This window comes from Sarcophilus harrisii, unplaced genomic scaffold (genome assembly GCF_902635505.1).
Source record: "Sarcophilus harrisii unplaced genomic scaffold, mSarHar1.11, whole genome shotgun sequence".
Classification (NCBI taxonomy): Eukaryota; Metazoa; Chordata; class Mammalia; order Dasyuromorphia; family Dasyuridae; genus Sarcophilus; species Sarcophilus harrisii.
Window position 1 is genome coordinate 38,370 of NW_022290943.1, and position 6,231 is coordinate 44,600.

The 6,231-nt window shown below is 33.6% G+C and overlaps 1 long non-coding RNA gene across 1 annotated transcript; it reads left to right on the top strand.

Annotated features, from left to right (window-relative positions):
* The first annotated feature begins 794 nt into the window (after positions 1-794).
* Positions 795-6,223, top strand: LOC116420446. Its single transcript, XR_004230776.1, has 4 exons — positions 795-1,148; positions 1,719-1,762; positions 4,963-5,110; positions 5,681-6,223. It is a non-coding gene; the product is annotated as an uncharacterized LOC116420446 (long non-coding RNA).
* The last annotated feature ends 8 nt before the right edge of the window (positions 6,224-6,231 follow it).

Sequence of the window (6,231 nt, forward strand, 5' to 3'; positions counted from 1 at the left end):
TTTTTTAACCGAAAAAAGAAGACTAAATTTTGCCAATTTTGACTTTCTAATTATTTGGGATTTAAGGCATCCACAAAATAATTATTTTCGATAGCTGTTAAAAAAAAATAGTCAAAAAACTGGAAGGTTATTAGTCTATTTGAAGCTTGAATTTGAGTTAACATTTTCCTTTTCATGAATTTGTTTAGGAAACATTTTTTGAATGACTTATTTTTTCCCCATGAAGTACCTTTCCTTATATTATACCAGTTATATGGAATATCATCCCGGGAGTCTTCGTTTTCTTCTGAAATTCTGTTTGAATTTCAGAAATCACATCACACAATGCTAAGTACAGAAAGTTTTCATTGGTCCTACTAAACATTCATAACTTTTTGTAATTCTCGAATACCTCTCACAAATTCTATGTTCTTCCATACTTGGAGCTTAAAAAACAGTGAAATAGTAGCTATTATGTACAAGGCAGTGTTCAAGGGACAGAAAGATTAAGAACAAAAGACATAAACAATATATAACTTAAAAGAAAACCAGTGAATTGGGGGTTAGAGAAATCTGCCTGGTGCTGTAACATGGTGGAAAATTCAGAGATGTCCCAAGGAATATAGCAAAGGAATAAATGTCATGTCTGTTCTGAGTCCCCTCCTTTGAAGTTCATGGCTCTTCCTTCCAATCAGGCAATATCTTCCCTTCGAGGTTATTATCATTTGAGTATAAGAAGTGTGTATCATGCCTAATATTTTAATTTATTGAAGTCATAGTAAATATTTATCTACATGGGGTGGGAAAAATTCATATTTCTACTTATGGACAAGAAGTTTTCTATAAATCAGATACCTAAAATTGGTGATTGAAAACATCCAATTCATTTCTTGATTAGATTGTTGGGTCCATCACCTTCTGGCAAGTGCAGTTTAATAGCTAGGTTCACATTTTTTATGCTAGCCATGTATTTAAGAAAAATTTTGGAGGACATTGTACATTTCATTCTCATTAATTACAGGAATATATATCAGACCCAGATGTGGAAAAGAAGCACATTATTATTTTACCTGACTATAGTACAAGGACACAAAAAACTTCTGAAAATCCAAATATTCCAAATCAGCTCCAAGCTCCGGATACATCAGACAAAGGTGCTGTAAGAAAAGGTGAGTTATACAATGCACCTGATTTCCTCAATTTAGGACATCCACAAGGAATAAATGTCTAGTTATGCTCATTGGCTACTGTTCTATAGCATAGAGTCTTCCAGAGTAGTTCAGGGGTTCAGAAGTTCAGCATTTTGCCCATTATAACGCAATCAAAACATCAGCAATGGAAGCCGAACCCAGAGCTGCCTAAGTTCAAACTGGCCTTCAATGCATTATAGAATGCTATACCATAAATTGTAGAACATACTGCAAAACATTCTTTCCAAAAATGCCATTATACATATTTAAATGTTGTTTATTTTTGAAATAAAATATTGTGTATTCGCACATAAAATTACCATTGAGCCCCTAAGCTTCTATTTTTTAAAAGACCCTGCCTTGTCCACAATCCATAAGTGCAAATGTTACTCTCTTAATCTAAGTTTGTCTCCTGTCATTTTAGTTTAAATTTTCATAAAACCATTCTGAGTAGATATAATTGAATTGTTTTCTTATTCTGAGTAACATATTTTCCAATTATTTCTATGGTTACTTATCTATATTTTATTACCATTTTATCAACATTAGGAAAGGATAAAGAAGAAGATAGCGATTCTCCTTGGGATTCAGAGGTATTAATTCATTTTGAAACTTCAATCTTGATTGTTTTTTTAAATTACATTTACGTTTAGTTATTTACTAATCAGTGCAATTGCTCGGGTGGAATTAGAAGGGGACTTTTCAAACTAGAAAGATTTTGGAAATAATCTAGTACAACTGCCTTTTTAACAAGTCAGCTTATGGTCGAACCAAGAAGACAATTCAATGGTCCTAACTTTCAGGACCTCATGGTTTCCACTCTCCTCCTGAACACCTTAGCAATTTCAATGTTCCTCCCAGTCTGTTATTCAATGAACAAGTTTGATAACATTTTATGCTCTTCTGAGTATTAGGCTATATTCCAGAAAAGTAAGAGACTTTGGAGAAATAGAAGCCTACTTCCCTACTCCAATATCAACTTACCTACATATTAAAGGATAGGACAAAGGCATCTATGTTAGCTGATGCTATGGCCAATTGCTAAGTAAATTTCTGGATAGCTTCTATACACAAAGGTTTTGGCCCATACAAAGGCCAATGTAAAAGTCATTTGTATTAAATGAAGAAAGGCTTAAAGAAAGAGGTAATAATTAGGGTGTAGAGATAGGATGAGGTTGGACTGGCAGAGAGGAAGCAGGGAATAGTGCAGAGAGAAAGAGGATATTAAAGATGCACGATGTAAAACTTGGAAGTTCAATTGTCACAAAGGGGACTAATAAAAGTCATAATAATCTTCTATAAAAAAAAGATTGTCATTGTTTGCCTTGAATCATAGCTTTAGGATTTGGGATTTGATTTGTATCAGGGAGCAAGTCATTTCTTAGACAGTATAATAATGTATTGAAATATATTTCAGGAAAGTTTTATTTTATGTGATCATTGTCAAAGATTACCTGGAACAAAGGTACATTATACATAAAAATATATTTTTCCAAAAGAAATTTCCTTTGTATTTATCTCAAATTTTAAGTTCACCTCTCCTTGTTCTTCAGATAGACATCAATTTCTTTTTTTTAAAATTAAACCTTTTTATTTTCTAAATATATATGTGGGTAATTCCTCATCTTTAGCCCTTGAAATTCTTTGTCTTCCAATTTTCCCTCCCTCGTTCCACCACTCTCCCCTGCAAAGCAAGTAGTCCAAAATATGTTAAACATGAAAGAAATACATGTTAAATACAATTATTGTCCTGTAGAAGACAAATCAAATCAAACTAGTAACAACAAAAAAAAAGGAGAGGGCAACTACTTGTTGTACTGGACAGAGGAGCAGCCCAGAATTCAGGACGTTCTGAGTTCTAAAGCCTCAGACACTTAACACATCATAGCTTTGTACTTGAAGAAATGATTTAAACCAATTTCCTTAGGTAAAGAGAGAGAGAGAGAGAGAGAGAGAGAGAGAGAGAGAGAGAGAGAGAGAGACATTGCTATGTTGAGAGCCACATTTAGATTTCAAAGTTTTCTCTTCATGTGGATAGGGTTCTCTTCATTACTGAACCACTGGAACTGATATAAATTGTCTCATTGTTGAAGAGATTCAGGGCATCAGAACTGATCATAGCATAATCTTCTGCTTGCCATGAATAGTGACCTCCTGGCTCTCCTTATTTCCCTAAGAATCAGTCCATGTATCTCCAAGCCTCTGTGCAATCATCCTGTTGATCTTTTGTTATTGAAAAATAATATTGCATAACAAGCATATACCATTATTTAATCAGCCATTCTTCAACTAATGGCTAACCATTCAGTTTCCAGTTTCTTGCCTCTACAAAAAGGGCTGCCGCAAACATTTTGCTCATGTGGGTCCCTTTCCTTCCCTTAATATTTCTTTGGCCTACAAGCCCACCAGTACCACTGCTAGATCAAAGGGAAGGCAGATTGATAATCTTTTGATCGAAGTCCCAAATTGCTCTCCAGAATGGTTGGATATTTTCACAGTTCCACACACAATGTATTAGCTAGATGTGGACATTAAACAAGAACTTGAATAATATTTTTACTGTACGTCTCTGTACCTTTTACCTTTTAAAAATACTTTAATTTCTGTTACATGGAATAAATTTAACAAATGCAAACTGTACTGTGAACTCTTATACTACTGAAATAATCTCACATTCCAAAGTATAATTTCTTACTTCTCCATTACATTTTCCCTACACTAATATGTCAGTAACTCAGTACAACTCCACATACATAAAATCTCTTTTTTTTTTTTGGAACTCGGAAACAAAGAAGACTAAATTCTTGCCACCTTGTACTTTCTAATTATTTGGGGATCTAAGGCATCCACAAAATAATTAATTTTCGCATAGCTGTTAAAAAAAAATCAGTCAAAAAACTGGCAAGGTTATTAGTCTATTTGAAGCAATTCGAATTTGAGTTAATTCTTTTTTTCTTTTTCATGAATTTCTAGTTCAGCGAAACATTTTTTGAATGACTTATTTTTTCCCCCTGAAGTACCTTTCCTTATATTATACCAGTTATATGGAATATCATCCTGGGACTCTTCATTTTCTTCTGAAATTCTGTTTGAATTTCAGAAATCACATCACACAATGCTAAGTACAGAAAGTTTTCATTGGTCCTACTAAACATTCATAACTTTTTGTAATTCTCGAATACCTCTCACAAATTCTATGTTCTTCCATACTTGGAGCTTAAAAAACAGTGAAATAGTAGCTATTATGTACAAGGCAGTGTTCAAGGGACAGAAAGATTAAGAACAAAAGACATAAACAATATATAACTTAAAAGAAAACCAGTGAATTGGGGGTTAGAGAAATCTGCCTGGTGCTGTAACATGGTGGAAAATTCAGAGATGTCCCAAGGAATATAGCAAAGGAATAAATGTCATGTCTGTTCTGAGTCCCCTCCTTTGAAGTTCATGGCTCTTCCTTCCAATCAGGCAATATCTTCCCTTCGAGGTTATTATCATTTGAGTATAAGAAGTGTGTATCATGCCTAATATTTTAATTTATTGAAGTCATAGTAAAATATTTATCTACATAGGGGTGGGAAAAATTCATATTTCTACTTATGGACAAGAAGTTTTCTATAAATCAGATACCTAAAATTGGTGATTGAAAACATCCAATTCATTTCTTGATTAGATTGTTGGGTCCATCACCTTCTGGCAAGTGCAGTTTAATAGCTAGGTTCACATTTTTTATGCTAGCCATGTATTTAAGAAAAATTTTGGAGGACATTGTACATTTCATTCTCATTAATTACAGGAATATATATCAGACCCAGATGTGGAAAAAAAGCACATTATTATTTTACCTGACTACAGTACAAGGACACAAAATACTTCTGAAAATCCAAATATTCCAAATCAGCTCCAAGCTCCGGATACATCAGACAAAGGTGCTGTAAGAAAAGGTGAGTTATACAATACAACTGATTTCCTCAGTTTAGGACATCCACAAGGAATAAATGTCTAGTTATGCTCATTGGCTACTGTTCTATAGCTTAGAGTCTTCCAGAGTAGTTCAGGGGTTCAGAAGTTCAGCATTTTGCCCATTATAACGCAATCAAAACATCAGCAATGGAAGCCGAACCCAGAGCTGCCTAAGTTCAAACTGGCCTTCAATGCATTATAGAATGCTATACCATAAATTGTAGAACATACTGCAAAACATTCTTTCCAAAAATGCCATTATACATATTTAAATGTTGTTTATTTTTGAAATAAAATATTGTGTATTCGCACATAAAATTACCATTGAGCCCCTAAGCTTCTATTTTTTAAAAGACCCTGCCTTGTGCACAATCCATAAGTGCAAATGTTACTCTCTTAATCTAAGTTTGTCTCCTGTCATTTTAGTTTAAATTTTCATAAAACCATTCTGAGTAGATATAATTGAATTGTTTTCTTATTCTGAGTAACATATTTTCCAATTATTTCTATGGTTACTTATCTATATTTTATTACCATTTTATCAACATTAGGAAAGGATAAAGAAGAAGATAGCGATTCTCCTTGGGATTCAGAGGTATTAATTCATTTTGAAACTTCAATCTTGATTGTTTTTTTTTAAATTACATTTACGTTTAGTTATTTACTAATCAGTGCAATTGCTCGGGTGGAATTAGAAGGGGACTTTTCAAACTAGAAAGATTTTGGAAATAATCTAGTACAACTGCCTTTTTAACAAGTCAGCTTATGGTCGAACCAAGAAGACAATTCAATGGTCCTAACTTTCAGGACCTCATGGTTTCCACTCTCCTCCTGAACACCTTAGCAATTTCAAAGTTCCTCCCAGTCTGTTATTCAATGAACAAGTTTGATAACATTTTATGCTCTTCTGAGTATTAGGCTATATTCCAGAAAAGTAAGAGACTTTGGAGAAATAGAAGCCTACTTCCCTACTCCAATATCAACTTACCTACATATTAAAGGATAGGACAAAGGCATCTATGTTAGCTGATGCTATGGCCAATTGCTAAGTAAATTTCTGGATAGCTTCTATACACAAAGGTTTTGGCCCATACAAAGGCCA